The sequence below is a fragment of the Kogia breviceps genome, chromosome 12 (assembly GCF_026419965.1).
Source record: "Kogia breviceps isolate mKogBre1 chromosome 12, mKogBre1 haplotype 1, whole genome shotgun sequence".
Taxonomy (NCBI): domain Eukaryota; kingdom Metazoa; phylum Chordata; class Mammalia; order Artiodactyla; family Physeteridae; genus Kogia; species Kogia breviceps.
In genome coordinates, this window is record NC_081321.1 from 91659600 (window position 1) to 91680071 (window position 20472).

Genomic DNA, 20472 nt, shown 5'->3' on the forward strand with positions numbered 1-20472 from the left:
AAGTCCTGGTTTTGGCTTCCCTGGTGGCGCAGTGGTTGAGAGTCCGCCTGCCAATGCAGGCGACACGGGTTCGTGCCCTGGTCCGGGAAGATCCCACATGCCACGGAGCGGCTGGGCCCGTGAGCCATGACCACTAAGCCTGCGTGTCTGGAGCCTGTGCTCCGTAATGGGAGAGGCCACAACAGTGAGAGGCCTGCGTACTGCAAAAAACAAACAAACAAACAAACAAAAAGTCCTGGTTTTGATAATGTACTCTGGTTCTATAAGAGACTGCCCTTGGTTTTAGAAAATAAGTATGGAAGTATTGGGGACTAAAGGAACATGATATATATGCATGTATACACATACCCACACATACATACAATTACATAGTTAAAAAATTTATTCTCAAAATGTTCATAAAAATATAGAAAAGAGGAAAGAACAGTAAAGCAAATGTGACAATATGGTAAGGAAAAAAACTTCGGGGAGTGTTATGGATATGTTCATTACCTTGAGTGTGTCACGGGTGTTTACCTATGTCAAAATCCCATCAAAAATATGCAGTGAATCTACAATTATCTCAAAATAAAAAGTTTAATTAAAAAATAAAACTACTTAGCCCTGAAATCAAGAATAATCTGAATACATCAGCCAGCAGTTTCATATTTTGATGTCACCCAGAACACCACAAAATGATTATGCCTAATGTTTATAATTATTATATCTTATGCTTCTTCCTATGGAGCTACCAAAACATTATGGACTTTACAATGTATTCTTTGTGTTCACTAGACACACAGTTGCCCGCATCAGAGGACAGAAGCAGACCCTGCCTTGTAACAGCCTTCTATTTATCACTCATGTTTCTTAAATATATTAACTAAAGTTCTTTGCTTTGGTAAGCACTATTAGAACTTAAGATGTAATACAGCACAGGGAACTGTACTCAATATTTTGTAATAAACTATAAGGGAAAAGAAGCTGAAAAAGAATACACACACACACACACACACACACACACATATGGCTGAATCACTGTGCTGTACACTTGAAACTAACAACACTGTAAATCAACTATACTCCAATTAAAACAATTAAAAAAAAAAACTTAAGAGATCTTTCCTCGGTTAATATGATTAGCTTTTTTTGCATTACCACTCTTTGAAAATTATTTTGCGAAGAAAAGTAATAAGGATTCACACCTTCTATTTGATCATCAGTTTCCAAGTTAAAATTTTTTGTTCTTTATTACCTCCAGAGTAAGTTCCCTTCAGTCACCTTAGCCAAAACAAAATACGAATATCATATAAAAAACACACTTTTAGATATGATTATTTTACTAAGTAATATCCAACACTGTATATCACACCACTTTTTAAAAAACTATTTTCTTCCGTCGCGGAGCACAGGCTCCGGACGCGCAGGCTCAGCAACCATGACTCACGGGCCCAGCCGCTCCGTGGCATGTGGGATCCTGCCGGACCGGGGCACGAACCTGCATCCCCTGCATCGGCAGGCGGACTCCCAACCACTGCGCCACCAGGGAAGCCCTTAAAAACTATTTTTTATAGTACTTATACAAACTATTAAAACTGAAGGCGATATATATTTTAAAAAAACTGAAGGGGAACCTGCTGTATAAATAAATAAATTAAATTTAAAAAATTTTAAAAAAGAAAACCAATTTAGAAAAAAATAAGTAAATAAAATAAAATACTTCCACTGACTGCATGTATTAAAAATAAAAGGGCTTCCCCAGTGGCGCAGTGGTTGAGAGTCCCCCTGCCGATGCAGGGGACACGGGTTCGTGCCCCGGTCCGGGAAGATCCCACACGCCGCGGAGCGGCTGGGCCCGTGAGCCATGGCCGCGGAGCCTGCGCGTCCAGAGCCTGTGCTCCGCAACCGGAGAGGCCACAACAGTGAGAGGCCCGTGTACCGCCAAAAAAAAAAAGGAAAGGAAGGAAGAAGGAAGAATTAAGACAGAAGATCTGGTTCAAATCAATTAAGGAGCAATATGTAGAATCTTTCTAGAAAGTCTGGGTTCACACTACAGTACTCATTACTTCCCACTTAAGACAACAACGGGAAAGAATCTATCACAGATACTTTGAAATCACCTTTTAAAACTAAGATAGCAGGAACATGGTGGTGCAGTGGTTAAGAATCCGCCTGCCAGTGGAGGGAACACGGGTTCAAGCCCTGGTCCAGGAAGATCCCACGTGTTGCGGAGCATCTAAGCCCATGTGCCATAACTACTGAGCCTGCGCTCTAGGGCCCACGAGCCACAGCTACTGGGCCTGCGTGCCACAACTACTGAAGCCTGCTTGCCTAGAGCCCGTACTCTGCAACAAGAGAAGCCACCGCGATGAGAAGCTCGTGCACCGCAACAAAGAGTAGTGCCGGCTGGCCGCAACTAGAGAAAGCCCACGTCCCGCAATGAAGAAGCAACGCAGCCAAAACTAAATAAATAAATTTATTTTTTAAAAAAACACAAAAAACTAAGATAGCATCCATAAGACTCCCAAAAAATAAAATCCAGAAGTATGATATTATTTACCACCCAAATCAAAAGAATCTAGGAAAATCGATCTCTAAGTTCTAAAATATTTGTGCTGGCAGGAAGGAATAACTTTTATTTGCTGTCTCCTTCCTTTCATTCCAGCCAGAATGTCTCACTCCACACTCTGCCAAGCTTTAGACTAATGAGTATAGGAACTCATTCCTACTTTCACCAAAAACATATAAATGTAGTTCTTTGATGAGGCAATGGTTTGACTGATTGAGCATCCAAATCAAGGCTGCTGCATATTCCTAGCACTGACAGAGTGCCTGGCCCACAGTAGGTGTGCACAACGTATTTGCTGAATTTAAAAAAAGTAAATAAAGAAATAAATTATGTCCAAAACCTATTTACTAAAGAGCCTTGAATCCCTAGTGCTCAGGTACCTTACTCAAGAGTTGAATCTCTAAAATACTGCCTGGGCCATTTGCCTCAGCATGAAAATTCACCTGCTTCAGCTAGTATCCTTGGATTCTAGACTTCGGCACATGGATCTTCTATATCACCTAACTTTTCAGTTTTTATTCAGCCCCAGTGAGTAAGCCCTCTATGGCTCTGGTTTTCTTACACATATAGGACCTCACTCTAAATCTATCACCTTGATCCAGCCTGCTCTTTCCACCTTAACTATAAGCTGCCATATACAGAAATATTCAATTTCACATTAGCCACTGTCATCTTGATTCCCTGGCTTGTAGTTCTATGATACCTGCAGTTTTAACGTGGAAGTTACGTGCCTTGGAGCAATCCTGCACGTGTTGCTTTTTGGTATCCGACAATTTAGTTTGCTAGCAGTATCTCTTTAAGATGTATTCTTTTATACAACAGGATAAATGCCTTATTCAGTGTCACGGTGAATGACAAAGCCTGACTGCAGCTGATTTTCCAGGATCTTATGTCCAGCACATTAAATAATATATAGACCTCATATTTCAGCTGTAATCAATTACCTTCATTTTTTTAAAAGAAAGTACTAAATAGACATGAAAAGAAATTAAATTCTTTAAAATCCAGATTCTATTATTGTCTGGCACAAGAGTACGGGTCTAATGCACACATACATTTTTATCTTGAATTTAATCCATTCTTCATCCACTTGCCAGCAACGTTAATCATCTTACAGCCTCCAAATACTTCCTGTGGCACCAAATTCACTATATTTTGGCTAAGTCTGGGCGGTAGCAGCTGATAGAAGAGTTAATGTATTCTTAATATGGTTGGGCTTCACAGGGCCCATGATCCTCTAAAAACTGTGTGCAAAATGTTATAAAAATGTACATTGTTCTGGGGACCTGGTCCAGAGCTTTCATTTGATTCTCAGAAGTTCAAAACCAAAAATTAAGATTAAGAACCAAAAGGCCAGAAAAATTAACATGGTTTTGTGATACTTCCTTCTTTAAAAAGCTGTTCCATTCAAACACTCCTATTTTTCCTTGGTGAACAACTAATATTTGTAATTTAGGTATTTTCCCCAAGCTCACTTCCTAATCCTACCTCTCTGATGTTTCCCTTTGATTAAACGGCCTTTACTTTCATTTCTAACCCTCAACTCCTTTACAAAAACCCCAAACTCCTTCTCTTCTAAGGGCTAGGCCAGAGACCCAAATACTAGCCCCACTGTAATTCTTTCAAGTCAGGGACCAACTGACAAGAAACATTACAGCTCCAACATTCCAACTGTCTTACTAAGGGGCTAAAGCAGTAAGAGAGATGTGTGTGTGTGTGTGTGTGTGTGTGTGTGTGTGTGTGTGTGTGTGTGTGTGTGTGTGTGTGTGTGTGTTTTGTTTTCTATTAAACAGTTGTTTAAGGCAATCTGGCTTCAAATCCTCAAGGGAAAATTTGGGGTCAAGAATCTATTGCCCCTTTTTGGTCATGCCTGAATTCTCCTCAAGCCATCCCACATCTTTTGGTGTGAACCAGCTATAATGACACACTGTACTGCAGACTTACCAAAGTGGAAATTCTTTTAGTCACTCTGGGAAAATTAAGAGATGTGTATACACAAGTGTTTCTTACTCACTTAAGAAACCCCTGTACTACAATATTTATTCACCGTTATCTTCTGAATCCTCCTCCATCAGCCAAGAGAGTGCATACAGCCTTACTCTCATGAAATGTTCTTTAGAACTTAGAGGTTTAAATGTTCTTTTTTGAACTGTATAGTCTCTCTCACCCCAGCCCTGAGATTCTGCTTCATACCTCCTTCTAATTTCTGCCTGAGATCATGGCTCTAAACATACAGAATGTAAATATGGACTTTTGTGGCAAGGTCCCTTTCAAAAGGTTCAAAATAGTAACCTCTATGCAAAAGGATAAGGATAACAGAAAAGGGCTTTCCAACAACTTCTGTGTCTTAAGAGAAACAGTAAAGTTGAATAAGAAAACAACAGGAGTTTCTGGCTGAGAACTGTCATATGTGAGAATCAATGAAATAACACAGAACTGTACTGAAAATATCTGGATCACATTATGAACATCCACTGCATCACAGAGAACATGCAGACAGTGCAGGAGACTTGGCTGGATTTATACAGAACATACGCTTTTCTGGATAAATGGCTGATAAAAGCAGGTCTCAATTTCCTCTCAAAATAGTAGGGTATGTTATGTTTTTAGGTACTGACTTCCAGTTATTTGAACTTTCAGGATTTGTTTGGAGGCAACAAGAGTTTAATGAAAAAAATACCCTTTTGACTTTTCATTCAGAGATGTGTAAAGAAACATGACTTAGTCTACCTACCAGTGCAACGAGGGACATGGCTATAGAGAATATGAGCAAGAAAACCACTCACTGGGGCCCTTCATGTATTCGGGACTGCCTTCATTATCTTTTAAACAGATCTTATTCCACATTACAGTCAGCACCGCTTCGCCTCTCCACTTGCTTCTCTTGCTTCCATTAGTCCCAGAGTTTGAAACTGTGCACTTAAAAGGGTAACTCCTGGTGCTCTTACTTCAGGCCCCTGGGCTCCCACTCAGCAGCATCTTGGGGGAGTTGGTATGTTGCTCCCTCCCTTGAAAGCTATTCTAAAAGGTCACTATTTTCATTTGTGTTCATTGCCTGCGGAGATAAGATGAAGGGAAACTGAACTTTGGCGGTGCATAAACACATTTCAAGATCCACGCTCTGAAATACAACTGGGTTTCCCTAAGTAATGTGTGTTGTATGGGTGGAGGAGAGGGGGACAAAAGAGATGTGAAGGTAAGAGAAAGGAAGACAAAACAGTTGGAAGCTGTGATGGCCCAGGGCAGAAGGAAAGGAGTTCTGAACAACAGTTACGAGGGCTTCAGAGTGAGGGTAACACCAGCAGGCAACAGTGGAAATACAGGGAAATGCTGAGTCCTGGGGGCAAGGAATTATTTAATGGAAATAAAGCAGTAAAAATGGGAAAAAGACTGATATCCTACAGAAAGAGGTCAAGATCCAAATGATTAAGGCTTCCGGCTATATCAAACTAGCCTAATCAGAGCTGTTCTCATTCAAGGGGTGCAGTGAGAGAGGACAGGCCAAATCTCACTTTTCCTAGTCACACGAGAAGGAATACCATCAAACTCAAAGCAAGAAAAAGGGAATCAGGATCCAATAAGTTTAAAAAGGCACTGGTTAGGGGACTCCTTTGTAAACTGAACTGGGGTTCAGTGTCGGGCTCAGGCCCCAGGAAAAATTAGAGCATCATCATGTACCAGAACAAAAAGACCAGGCGAGGAGACGAGCCAATCTGATAAGGGTCATGTTTAACCCTTGGCACATGGGTAATGAGGCATCAGATTATTTAAAGCCTGTGCTGAGTAGTGGGAAAGTAGCTCCTTAACATAAGGGCAGGCTAAACTCTCTAACTTAGAGTAGAGACCTGAACTTGCAAGCTTTCTGTGGCCATGGCTGGGCAGGGCAAGGGCAGGCAAAGATCGACAATTCTAAGCAAGATGGTATGCCAGAGTCCAAGTCAGTTCAACATCTACCACCGAGTATCTGATATACATTCAGCCCCGAGCTAAGTGCTGGGACACAGAGAATTCACCTCCGACTTCAAAGAGTTCACAGGAAAAACTAGAGTGGCCTGTCTGTGACCACTTAACACAGGGTTGCTGTTAGGATTCAATGTGTTAATGACCGTAAAATGTTTAGTAGAAAGCCTGGCAAGTAGGAGGGAGGCATTCAAAAATCAGTAGCTGCTGATCAGTATCCTTATAATTATAATCACCATAATTATCACAATACCTACCACCGTGTTGTAGTTAACAGATTTTTTTTTAATTCTAGAAGAAACAGCTTTAAAATGCGCAGAATTTGTTTCCGAATGATTTGTTTCTTCAGACTGCCCACCAGACTAAGGATTTATATTACAACTAGGGTAAGACCTCTCTCCACTCATGATCTTGTTCTTATAATAGTCCAGTTGACAATGTTTCTGGCAAACGTTCTCCATCAGTCATGGGAATGTCAGCAGCAACACAGTCTTGCACCCATGTTACCCGCATTTTTTTATATCCTGTGAAGCTGACTTCATAGTTTGTTGCTAATACTCACAAAAGGAGAAAAGCCATTGAGGCTGTAGAACAACTACTTCCTTTTGTCACAGATCAAAAGGGAGAGACTGGAAGGGATAGCACAGGTCTTTCCTTCCCTCAAGAGTGAAAAGTCCATCACTGTCATCAGGGTCAATTCGTACTAACTGATCCCCCACGATGAAATAGATGCTTTACTAAAAGCATACATGAAAAACAATATCCCTAGCCTCCCTCAGGCTAAATTCTAAGAAAAATGATGTGAGGAAACTATAGGAGAACAACCCAAATATGTTCTGAAGTGACTAAAAAGCAATTTAATTTAGAGTCAATCTAGTTTAGAGGTTTGCAATATGTTTAACAGAAAGAAACATGACATTCCATCTACTTGCTACATCCTTAAAGAGTTACTAAATATAGTAAACTTATAAGTTCTTAGAAAATATGTCCAATTCAGGGAAGGGGAGGATGGAGACAGAGGGTAGAACATGAGCATAAAAAATACAAAGAAACAAAAGGAGAGAAAAAGAAGAGTAAAAACAGAGGGGAAGCCTGACGCAAAATCCTAAGTGTACCAGGGAAAGAGGAAAATAAGAGGGAAATGAAAATGGAACTAATATCCATGGAGTTAGAATGAATCATGGCTACTGACAGGTTCAACACCTTTGTTTTACTGACAAACTGTGGCCTAGTGAGGCTGAGTCATTGCTTTGAGTTTACAAAGCTGGAGAGGGGCAGGACTAGAAAGGTGGTTAGTGCACAGTAAATACTCAAATTTGGGATGAATTAAAAAGACAAGTGTTACGGTCTTTATGTTTGTGGGTCCCTCCCCTGCAAGATTCACATGGTGAAGTCCTAGCCCCAGGTGTGGCTGTGTTAGAAGACAGGGCCTCGGGGTCCCCAGTCTGATAGGAGTAGTGTCCTTATAAGAAGAGCCAGCAGAGAGCCGGCTGACACTCGCATCCACTTTCCTGCTCTTGCTCGCCCCAACACACACACAACAAGGAGGCCAAATGTGCACACGGGGAGACGGCAGCAGCCTACAAGCCAAGAGAAGAGGCCTCAGAACGAAACCTACCTTGCGGGCACCTTGTTCTGGGACTTCCCAGGCCTCCAGAACTGTGAGAGAAATTTCTATTGTCTAAGCCACCGGTCTGTGGAAATTTGTTACAGCCGCCCTAGTGAACTAAGACCGCAAGCACTGAAGTCCTTTGGCAAGGTATTCAAAAGGAAAGTTTAACTTATTTATTAAACCTAAAATATACACACATCTTACCCCCTTTTCTTTTTTCTTTTTTTCTGTTAAAGAATGAGAATGGGGCCATTGGCTAGCTTTAGTTTAAGCAAAAATCCAGGTAACACTCTGAAAGAAAAACTACAAGATATCTATACATAGTAGAAACTCAATAAACTTTCAGTCAAATAATGAGTGGTCAGAACTTGATTCTGTGCTTATGAAAGTAACAAATCCCTCACCTATTCCCCAAACTATGCACCACCAACTGCAAATAACAAATGCTCAAAGTATGTGTGTCTGTTTTACAGCCAACACCATAAAGAGGCAGACCGCCTCTTCAAGAATCTGGCCAAGCCCCAAACACCCCTTTTCAACTTGCCTACTCTCCTAGCCCCTTCTTATCCCCTGGGAGTTTATGCCTTGACATTTAAAATTTTACATTTTATTGGCAAAACAAAATAGAATTTTTCATTATCAAATTTTAAGAAATCTGCCTAATATATTTTGTCTGGTGAAATAGTAAAAATAAAAGTAAAAGGATTTATTGCCCAACTTGAACATAAATTTTTAAAATTTATTTAATTAATTAAAATTATTTAAATTAGTTTACTTCTTGGTGAAAAGAGGTAAATCTTAAGGGTTCAAAGGAAAATAAAAGTTACTGAAAAAATGCAAATTACCAAAATATAAAAGTAGAAATCTAGCAGTTTTCATTATGCCTTATAGTACTTTCCCAAAACAGTTGCTGCCAATTAGCATGGATGAATGAATGGGCTAAATATATAAAAGAAAAAAGAATAAGAAGAACCTAGAGTTTATAGATACAGAGTGGGGACACTTTTAATAAGCATTTCAATTGTCTTAAATTTGTTGATGAAAAGTGCCCAGAAAAAGATTATACCAAGAAAAGGCAGCAAAAAGAATACTGTGCTCCTTGTAACATGAATTAGGTAATACCACAGCATATCTTACAAATAAGAGCCCCTTAGAGTCTCAAAATAAAACCTCTTTAAATGGATGCCTAAATGGGTCCATCTTGTCTGCTCTGAAAAGAATATTACAGCCAATATACAATCTGTCTAAAATTTACAAAATGGGTCATATTCTAAAAATTCATTTTTATTTCAGAGTTGTTTGGAATTGATCACATTTCCCCATTAAAACAAATACACACAGGGGCTTCCCTGGTGGCGCAGTGGTTGAGAGTCCGCCTGCCGATGCGGGAGACACGGGTTCGTGCCCTGGTCCGGGAGGATCCCACATGCCGCGGAGCGGCTGGGCCCGTGAGCCATGGCCGCTGGGCCTGCGCGTCCGGAGCCTGTGCTGCACAACGGGAGAGGCCACGACAGTGAGGGGCCCGCATACCGCAAAAAAAAAAAAAAAAGAAAAAAAAAAAAAAAAAAAGAAATACACACAGACACACATACACAGACACACACATGTACATATTTATAAATGGTGACTGGGTTTCCACATCAGACCACAGGAGCCCAGGAATGTAATCAGGGAGTTGGGGTGTGGGGGGGAGAGAACATAGGAGTCCGCGGAAACAGTAATGGACCTGAACTACCATACATCTGAAATAAAAATAAACAGAGGACAAGATAGTTAAAATAGCAGCAAATTACAAATAATGCCAATGTAATTAAATAAGAAATGTGTTTTTTTCCAAATCATCTTGAACACTGGTTAGCAGTAGAAGATAAATCTAATCCGCTAAGAAAGTGGAGATTTCTGCGGAGATGTAGAGGAAGGGGTAGGAGTACTTTCAAGCATTTTAGTGACTGGTGCAATTTTTTTTTTTTTGGGGGGGGGGTTACAACTTTTAAAAATACAAATTTCATTTCCACATCTACAACATTTCCATTTTCCCTGATACAAATGTAATTCTAGTCAATCAATCATAGGGAAGGTAATTTGTTTATTTTGTAAATGGGATAAAAAGATGGAGACAAGGAAAAGGAAACATAGCAAGATTTAGAACAGAATCGGGAACGGTAAGTTAAGGGCTTAATAAATACTTGCTGAAAGGAGAAGAGGGAGAAATCTAAAAAGACTGCTGACAGTGGAAATAACTAAAGTTTAAATAGTAAAAGAGAAAGACTGAGGTAAAAAGGAGAAGGACCCGACGTGCCCGTACTATTTTTAAAGGGGGAAGAAAATAGGTGGTAATCAGAGAGTTCTCAGCACTGCCACGCAGGAGGGTCACTGACTCAGAACAGCTGGGATGGGTCTAGCCAGGAAACAATCATGATAACTAACATAAATTGAACATTTATTATGTACCAAGAACTGTTCAGAGAGCTTTTACAGGCTCAAAGCAACCTTCTGAGATAGCTACTATTTTTGTTGTTGTTCTAATTTTATAGATGAGAAAGCACTTTAATGTGCCCAATGTCATTAAGACAGAATGCCAGAGAGCCAGGTTTGAAACCTCCTCAATTTGGTTCCAAAGCCTGCACCATGAAGCACTTACTGCCTCTACAGTAAAACCATCACCACACACAGGGACAGGTGGTCCTAGTAAAGGAGAGAAAATGACGATGACAAATACAACGAAGAGTTCTGCACTGTAAATTCCTATAGTTACTAAGTATTCCCCTGTTAATGAAAAAGTAACCAATAGAAAACCTCTGGAATTCAGCACCCATTTGACAAATACTTATTGAGCATCATTCACTGTTCTAGACACCAGGGATACAGCAATAAACAAACCAGACAAAAATCTCTACAGGTGAGGAAAGTAGTTAAAAAAAGAGATGTTTTTACAGTATACTAGAAGATGGTAAGAGCTATGGAGAACTTAAAATGACTAAAAACAGAGCTAAATGAAAAGGTAACATTTCAGCAGAAATGTGAAGGAGCTGAAGCAGAACACATGAGGGTATCTGGAGAAGGGCATGACAGGCAGAGGAAACAAGTACTGCAAAGAGCCTGGCAAGCTTGAGGAACGGCAAGAAGGTCAGTGTGGCTGGAGGAGACTGAGGACGAACAGGAGGAGACAGAGGTCAAAGAGGTGCCCAGGAGCCAGCCCAACCAGAGGCTTGTAGGGACTCTGGCTTTTCCTCCGAGTGAAACACATGAGTGGATTTTTGAGCATGATCAGATTTATATTTTTACAGGTCTAAGTCAGATGCTGCGTTCAGAATAAATTATTTGGAGTCAATGGTGGAAGCAGGCAGACCAGGTAGGAGACTACTGCAATAATACAGGTGAGAAAGGATGGGGTACTGAGCGAGGGGAGCAGTAGCAGAGCTAGTTAAAAAGGGATTGGATTTAGGTGATTTTTGAAAGGCAGAGCCTAAAGGATTTGCTGATTAATAACACTGGCGTGAGGGAGAATCCAGGATGACTCCAAGTTTTTTTCTGGCCCAAGCAACAGAAAGATGTCATCTGAGAAGGGGAAAACTGTAGGTGTTCCCACAGGCTTGAGACTGGAAAAAGGCAAGTGGAGACCAGGAGTTCAGCCTGGACAAGTTGAGTCTGAGGTAACTATTAGGTATGGAAATGTCAAGTAGACAACTGGATGTAAACTTCCTGGGAGGGATCTGGCCTGTAGGTATACCTTTGAGAATCATCAGCATACAGATAGTATTTAACCCCCGGTATACCATCAGAGTCCACTGGGCCCAACTTTTCTTTTTTGAACGGTTCTGTATTTAAGGATTTATATTTTATGACTTACTCTTTCTCAGAGGTATTTCCTATCCCAGCCCCCCCCAACCCAAAGAAAATGTTACTTTAAAAATAATAACAAACACATTCTATCCTGCAATTTATATATGGGTTCCCTGAATGCTTTTATAAATCTAAGGTGCATTATGAGATTTTAGGGATCTTATTTTCCCTATATCTTGAAACATTCTGATTTTTCAACAAGCTTTACTCATTAATTATTCCCAACCATGTTTTAAAAAATGACCAAAGTAATAAAATGACAGACCAATGGCATACTCACTTAGAAGAATGATACAATAGTGAAATAAATCACCACTAACACATCATCCTTCAGTTTTCTTACTGCATTGTGCAAAGTATTGTATCATCTTTCAAGAAGGCATTAAAGAAGATTAGAGATGCTGTTTTTTTTTTACCGTTTGCTCAGTTTTCATTGAATACAGTTTTTCACTTCTCACCCAAAATGACAAAGAAAAATTAACAGAGGAAAATGTTTCACAATTATTAGATGAACCCGAACATGAATGCAAACACGGATAGCAGCACTCTAAACTCTAATGATGATGGTGAAGTCTGATATATAGAAGTGAAATCTTGAGACTACTACTCTTTAGATGATTACATTCTAATCTAGGATATAAGCTTGACCACAGTCAAGAATCAATAAGTAAACAATATATTTCTAATAACAAAAAGGAACTATGGTAGTCTCATCCAGTTCAACAGAAAGAATGTCCTCATGCAGTATTCTGCAATGAGAATTGGGATCATCCTGTTTCACTAAAAGGACATGTAACAGTATTCTTCCTTTCCTTAGAACGGGACAAAATTTACTTGATACAGTTCATACATGGCCAAGTGCTGAAGGTAGATACATATATAAAGGTAACTGGAAGGAAACAGATGGTACAGAAATGAAAAGATCATCTTTTGAACATTAACTATGTATTGTCAAAGGATTTCTTAAAAAAAAATCTTTAAATATTGTGTTTAGACTATGTAAGTGAAGGAAGAAGAACCAGAAGCAATAATTAGCTAGACCCTATTAGAGACATATTTGGAATCTGAAATCAGAATTTACAAGACGGGTATGTTCCAGGTTAATGAATGACATAAGCAATTAAATTACATTCAAAGGAGGCTGCTTTTTGAGGTATACGCTTCCCAAACTAGGAAAATAGGGAATAAAAATTGGGACAGTACATGTCAGTGAAACATCATATATTTGGAAGAGTCACATCTACATAGGTAGAGATCTACAAAAGGAGCAGAACAAAGGGTCAAAAACAGTACAAACACTGACACAGAACCTACAACTCACAGCATAAATATAACTTGTGACAATTTTAGAACAAGTTTGGGATTGGCTTCAGTACTACTCAGCAAAAAACTTGCTTTAGTTTGCGCTATTAGGAAGAATAGGGTTGAATTTGAATGTATTTTCACAGATGGAAAAGGAAGAGAAATCAAGAGCACATTATTTAGATTTCAAAAAGAGTAAACGATTCTTTCTGTCCTTAGAAAAACCGTTAATGTTCTTCTCAGCTCAATGCAGTCTCAACTATTAATAGATTCAAAAACCCCTCTTAAAAAAATACCCCAAATGATCTTGTACTATTAACAAGGCTAAAGAAGGTTTAGACACAATGATAAGAGAGTTAAAATCTGTACTTGCAAAAGAATGGCTGGAAGATAGCCTATGTCTATTTTCTTCGATATGATTGATATCAGTACAACAAATGCTTTCATTTTACAGGAAGAGGTTCAATCACAAGATTGCAAATTAATAAGACAATTCCTCATATGGCTAGGAAATGAACTTGCAAGAATAAATACAGAACTAGGAAGAGAACATTTACCCTCTCAAGCACAAGCGTGAGTCTTGGAGAATAGGAAGAAAGAAAGAGGATACAAAAAGGATAGGAAAACATGAAGTACTGCAAAAAAGATTTTTTAAAAAACCATGAATAGTATTCAAATGTGACTTGTAGTCACTATAGGAGAGATATGTAGTTAGCTGCGTGAATGCATTTTTTCTTACTTCTAATAAAGTTGTTTTTCACTATAATTTCTTTCTTTTTTTTCTTTACAGATTTGATGCAGACTTTTTAAATTATTTATTTATTTATTTAAAAATTTTATTTATTTTTTTGGTTGCGTTGGGTCTTCGTTGCTGTGCAAGGGCTTTTTCTAGTTGCGGTGAGCGGGGGCTACTCTTCGTTGCAGTGCACGGGTTTCTCGCTGTGGTGGCTTCTCTTGTTGTGGCATGTCAGCCCTAGAGCATGCGAGCTTCAGTAGCTGTGGCATGTAGGCTCAGTCGTTGTGCTACATGGGCTCTAGGGTGCATGGGCTTCAGTACTTGTGGAGCACGGGCTCAGTACTTGTGGCTCATGGGCCCTAGAGCCCAGGCTCAGTAGTTGTGGCACACAGGCTTAGTTGCTCCATGCCATGTGGGCTCTTCCCGGACCAGGGATCGAACCCACATCCCCTGCATTGGCAGGCGGATTCTTAACCACTGCGTCACCAGGGAAGTCCTTCACTACCATTTCTTATTTCTTAAATTAGTCATAAGAGTTAAACAATCCTCCACTGAAGGATACATACTGAAATCATGTCAGGTCCACAAACTGATGCCCAATTACATTTCACTGGTATCAAAAAATATTTTGACTCGTAACACTTTCACAGGGAGAATAAATTGTGTACTGGCCACGTACAGAGGTATTGATTGCTTTGATAGTCTTATATTTCAAGTTAAGGTCTAAAAAAACTCCAGCTGTGAAAGCAATATAAACGGATTCTAAACTGTATCTCATCTATTAAGTTCCCAGGCCTGAAGAAGCTAACGTCAACTCATCACCCGATACTCGATTTGTACAATAAATTATGAACCTGGAAAAAAAAGATAAAACCAAGATAAAAAGTTTAGAGAGCCCACTGGGCCCAGCTGACAAATAGTTTTGGCTATTTGTCCTGGTTAACAGAATTAAATCCACGAGACTAGATGAAATCACTAAGTAGAAGAATCAAGAGAAGAGATCCAAAGACTTGACCCAGAGTATTACAACTTTAAAACTGAGAAGAAATCACCAATAAGATAAGAAGAAAACCAGGAGAGTGTGATGTCCTGGAGGTCAAGTACCCAGGAAAGCACATCACAGAGGAGGGAATGATCAGCCACATCATTATGTTCTACAGGCAGGTCAGGTAACATGAGGACTGAGACCCAACCACTAGACTTAGCAGCATGGAGGGTACTGGTAACATTGACAAGAGCCATTTCAGTGGCCATAAAAACCTAACTGAGCGAGTTTAAGAGGGAATGAGTGCAGAAGAACTGGTATGAGCAAAGAGAGACAACTCTACTGAGTTTTGCTCTAAGGGAAAAGGAAAGTAGCTGACAGAAAAGTGAGGTTAAGAGTATTATTTTCAAGTGGATGCAAGAACAGCTTAATGGTATGTTAGCGGAACTAATCTAGTAAACACAGAAAACCTGATGATCCCAGAGAGAAGAGAGAGAATTGCTGGGTCCAGGTCCTACACAAGCTAGCAGAGATGGGACCTAGTACACAACTGAGGGGTTGGCGTTATAAGGAAGGCAACTGCTTAGTGTACAGTAATGGGAGAGAGGGAAAGTTCACTGACACTGATGGTACAAGGTGGGTAAAATGTGGTGGTGGGAAATCTGATTGCTTCAGCTTTCTCACAAATACTCTAGTAACTAGAAGATCTGCAAACAAAAGCCAAAAGAAGGGATGATTTAGCAATGGATATGCATTCTGCAGAGACTGGCCTAAAATGGCATAGTATCAGGGCACCCTTCTCACCTGCCCTCTTTTGGTTTCTGTTACTCTGAAATCTCTTGTAATCTCTAAATGGCATAACTTCTCCAAAGGCGGGCTGGGAGGACAGGGGACACACAAAGGAGTCACTGATCCATAGTGATTCTGAAATCTCACTGGGCAAATGAATGTTGGGAGTTCCTTGATTAGGTGTCAAGGCTGTGGTAGGAATTCTCTGTGCATCTTGCCTTCGAATCATCCTTCTTTTTTCACGAAAGGTAGCACGTGTCAGTAGCTGAGTAACTTTCTCAGCCTGCTTCCTGCCAGAACAATTTTTGGGGTTCAACAGCTTCTTTTCATTTTGAACTGTCTCTTCTCCTTTTCAGCTGTAGCTCCAGTGGGCCTCCTGTGAATCTCACTGAGATTCACTGCATTAGACAAAAGCTATACCCACAAATATCTTCAAGATAAGCCCTTCTCTACCTTCTCTCAAGCTAAAAGTTATGTCCTATTCCTTGATTGAAAGGTCCTCTGTGTGACTCTTAAGGTTTTTCTTAGGTTTTAACAAAAGGCTTTACAGCCACACCCTCAGCTTCATCTTTAGACCACGATTCTCCTGGCAGTGCCCTTGAACTGACCTTTTTTGTTTAACAGTCCTTTCTTCAATTTATTTCTCTCTTCTCATACTTTAAGCAGTAAGAAGAAAGCAGGGGCACCTTCAATGTTTTGCTTGGAAATTACTTAGGGACATCTGCCAGTTCATTAGGCACCTTTTTTGCTTTTCACGCAACTACAAACAATAGTGATGCTAAAATTTCAGCCACTATATAACAAGGATCCCCCTTTCCTCCAGTTTCCTTTCCTCTGAGCCTTAATGGCGATCTCCTCAAAGTCCCAAATTTTAGAAACAAGATGCCAAGGTACTCTAATTTTTCACTAACACTCTCCTCAGAGGCCACTACCCAGTTCCAAAGTCCCTCCTGCATTTTAGATTTCTGCTGTAGAACCACCCCACTTTGGGTACCAAAATCTATAGTTGTCTATTTCTATATAACAAATCATCCTCAGGGGACTTCCCTGGTGGCGCAGTGGTTAAGAATCCGCCTACCAACGCAGGAGACACGGGTTCGATCCCTGGTCCGGGTAGATCCCACATGCCGCGGAGCAACTAAGCCCGTGTGCCACAACTACTGAGCCTGCGCTCTAGAGCCCGTGAGCCGCAACTGCTGAGAGCCCGCGTGCCACAGCTACTGAAGCCCACGCGCCTAGAACCTGTGCTCCGCAACAAGAGAAGACACCACAATGAGAAGGCCCTGCACCTCAACAAAGAGTAGCCCCCGCTCGCCACAACTAGAGAAAGCCTGCGTGCAGCAACGAAGACCCAACGCAGCCAAATATAAATAAATAAATTAAAAAAAAAAAAAAAAAAGAGTACTGACTCTGAAGCAAAACTACTGGGTTTGACTCTTGCTTCTGTATCACAATATGAAAAACGAATCATAAAATAAGACAATAGTTGTGAAAGGACCTGACCTCATACACAGGAGGCACTTGGGAATTCCTGTCTCCTTTTCTCTTCCAATCCTAATTGTCTTTAACCATCTTGAGAATTTCCCCGGCATTGGATGTAATCTGTAAGCACCCACTACCAGAGCAGCATGGTATTGGAACAACATGAAAAAATATAATTTTGACTTTCAATGAGTCCAAGAAACGTTTTTTGGTTTTTTTTTTTTTTTTTGCAGTACGCGGCCCTCTCACTGCTGTGGCCTCTCTCGGTGCAGAGCACAGGCTCCGGACGCGCAGGCTCAGTGGCCATGGCCCACGGGCCCAGCTGCCCCGCGGCATGTGGGATCCTCCCGGACCAGAGCACGAACCCGCGTCCCCTGCATCGGCAGGCAGACTCTCAACCACTGCGCCACCAGGGAAGCCCAAGAAACGTATTTTTAATAAACTTAATAAAATCAAACAAAAGTATAAAAAGAAAGATCCAGAATCAATGAAACAGAGCAGAGGGGAATATACACACAACAGCAACTGTCTCCCCCACCCCACCCCAATCCTGGCATCTGCTTTTAAATTGTAATGCCAATCTTGGCAAAAAAAAATATCCTATCACTTTTTATCTAATTGGCAACTAAAAGTACAATAAAGAGAATAAATAAATCATTCAGAATGATTTAGATGCTTTTATTTAGATGTCAGTTTATCTGAGGAATACGGCATTCAACAATAACACTGGGGAGAATATCATCCCCGTTTTACAGATGAGACACAAGAGCATAAAGAGGGTGGGACTTGTTTTAATAACACAGCAGGTTAACAACTGAGCAACAGAACTGCAACCAGCATATGATACAATACACATGAAGCTATGTCAGTTCTTTTTGATTTTCATCGATATGACGATCTGGCTAAAATGGCCAGTAATTAAACGTTCCTCTCACACTCGGGAAAAATAACTGACAGTTATTTTAAAGAATGAAAGGCAGGCTTTGATTATTTAACCTCTAAATTAATGGTCTATATTCAAATAAGCAAATAAAACACCATGTGAGTTAATAACACAAATAAGGTAGCACAGAACCTACAGATATGAATTAAGTGGAATCAAAACCCAGTATTTTAGGCTACACAGATAGTTCATTATACTAAGAATATCTAATTAACCTTTTAACTAATATTTGTGGAGTGTGTTCTATGCTGGCCTTATATGACAGGTACTAATGTTACCTCATTTAATAATAGCGAAGGATGCTGAAAGAGCGCTTGTGCGGAGGAGCAGCGAGCTCACCTTCAGAGGAGGAACAGGAACGCCGTGCTTTAACCCGCTCATGAGTTTTTAAAGCAGCACATATTTCCAGAACCAAGATGGGGAAAAGGAAGCTAGCGAAGGAAGACTACAACTCCTAAACTATACTTTATCCATTTGCCAAAAGAAATGAAAGAAAATGTGTTTGGGGAGCTACAGGCTTCACTTCCCTATCCCCCCCATTCTCAAGCCAGTATGTGTGCTTTAACCACATGGATTTCCTACCCCTTCAAGTATACAATTAAAATCTTAAAAAAATGAATGTTTGCTTAAATGGTTCCAACTTTATTCCCTAATTTATAAATTTTACAACAACAAAATTCCATATTCTGGTTTGAAAAATGACAAAGGATACTTGTTTAAGAGTAAATGCCACATTAAAACGAACAATATTAAAACATACATATTAAGACAGGCAACTTCCTTATACAACTGGAAGAGCTTACCTCTCAGCATTCATGTATCCGGCCGTCATCTCTACCTGAAAATGTTACTCTCACTTTCAAACCCTGATCCCAAGGCCTTCTGCCTCATACCTGTACAGCCCTATAGCTGTTACCCAGCAACTACCCACTAGTAATCGATCTCTCTGCTTCTAGTCCCTCCCCAAACTATTCTAACCACAGAACCTAAAAGCAAAGCACTATTTTGAGAAGGCTAATTGCTGTACTGAAAAATTTAAGAATGTCTTATTTTCCGTAGAATATTCAAGATGCTCCAGGTTACCCATCAAACCATTTCTTTCTGCCATTCCTGTCTCTTCCAGTAATACTGGTCCCTTCACTATCCTCCAAACTTTCTTTCCTCCCTTCTTTTCGCTACACAAATGTCCCATCAGTGCCTACTCTATGCCAGGCACCTTTCTAGGCGCATAGAATAGGCCAGTGCCTTCACGGAGTTTACATTCTGGTTGAAGGAGAAAGGCAATAAACAAACATACACAGCAAGTCAGATGGTGGTAGGTGCTAAGGAGAAAAATAAAGATGGGGAAAAGGAATGGGAAATGTTGAATAAAGGGGTAGGGAATTACTGTTTATACAGGGTGCTCCTGATAATGTGCCAACTGAGTAGAGATTTCACATAAACAAGGAAGTCAAGCAGATATCTGCAGAAAGAGCAAGGAGGTGGGCAAAAGCTAAAGCCCTGAGGCAAGGGTGTGTTTGAAATGTTCAAAGAATGGGCAGGAGTATAGAAGAACAGGAGGTCAAAGACAGCCAGGGGAGCAAGTCATTTAGGGCCTTACGGGCCAGTGCAGGGCCTTTGACTTTTATACTGAGTGAGATATGAAGCCACTGGAGAGTTTTGGCCAGAGGAGCAATGTAATGTGACATTTGAAAGGATCACTCTGGCTGCTGTGTTGAGAACAGACTTCATAGAACGGGTTGGAGAAGAAGAGAAGCAGGGAGGCTAGTTAGGAAATTATTCTAATAATATAGGCAAGCGATAGCGGTGGTATGGCCAGGATGAAAGCAATGGGACTCAGGAGCAGTTGTTAAGGTTTCATGGTCATTCTTGACACCATATCTCTGCGTCTGCCACTTCTCCATCTGACCTGTATCTATTTAGTTCTCCCAGAATCTAGCTTAAATTACACCTCCTTCAAAGAAACCTTTCCCAACCAATCTCTCATCCTCAGTGATTACCCATTTTTCCCAGCTCCTGTCGACAACTGCCCATACCACCTACCGACTGGCATGTTGTCTTTGCTACAATGTACGGTTATTTATCGATTTAACTTCTATGTCCCTATTCTGCCCCATTATCCTTGAGAAAGAAAATACTTTATAACTCTTGGTATCCTCATTTTGCTGCATAAAACAGATATTCAATAAATGTTCACTAATAATCAAATGGCATCACCTAGAAATTACTATCCCTCAAAAGAAATGATCATATACTCGCTTTCTCCTTTAAC

General features: G+C 40.3%; 1 protein-coding gene and 1 pseudogene across 36 annotated transcripts in view; one reads left to right on the forward strand and one right to left on the reverse strand.

Annotated features, from left to right (window-relative positions):
* RBFOX2 (RNA binding fox-1 homolog 2) overlaps positions 1-20472 on the reverse strand; it is a 262010-nt gene that overhangs the window by 117377 nt on the left and 124161 nt on the right. The gene's annotated exons all lie outside the window — the stretch shown is intronic.
* Positions 14575-18583, forward strand: LOC131766462 (ATP synthase membrane subunit K, mitochondrial pseudogene; annotated as a pseudogene).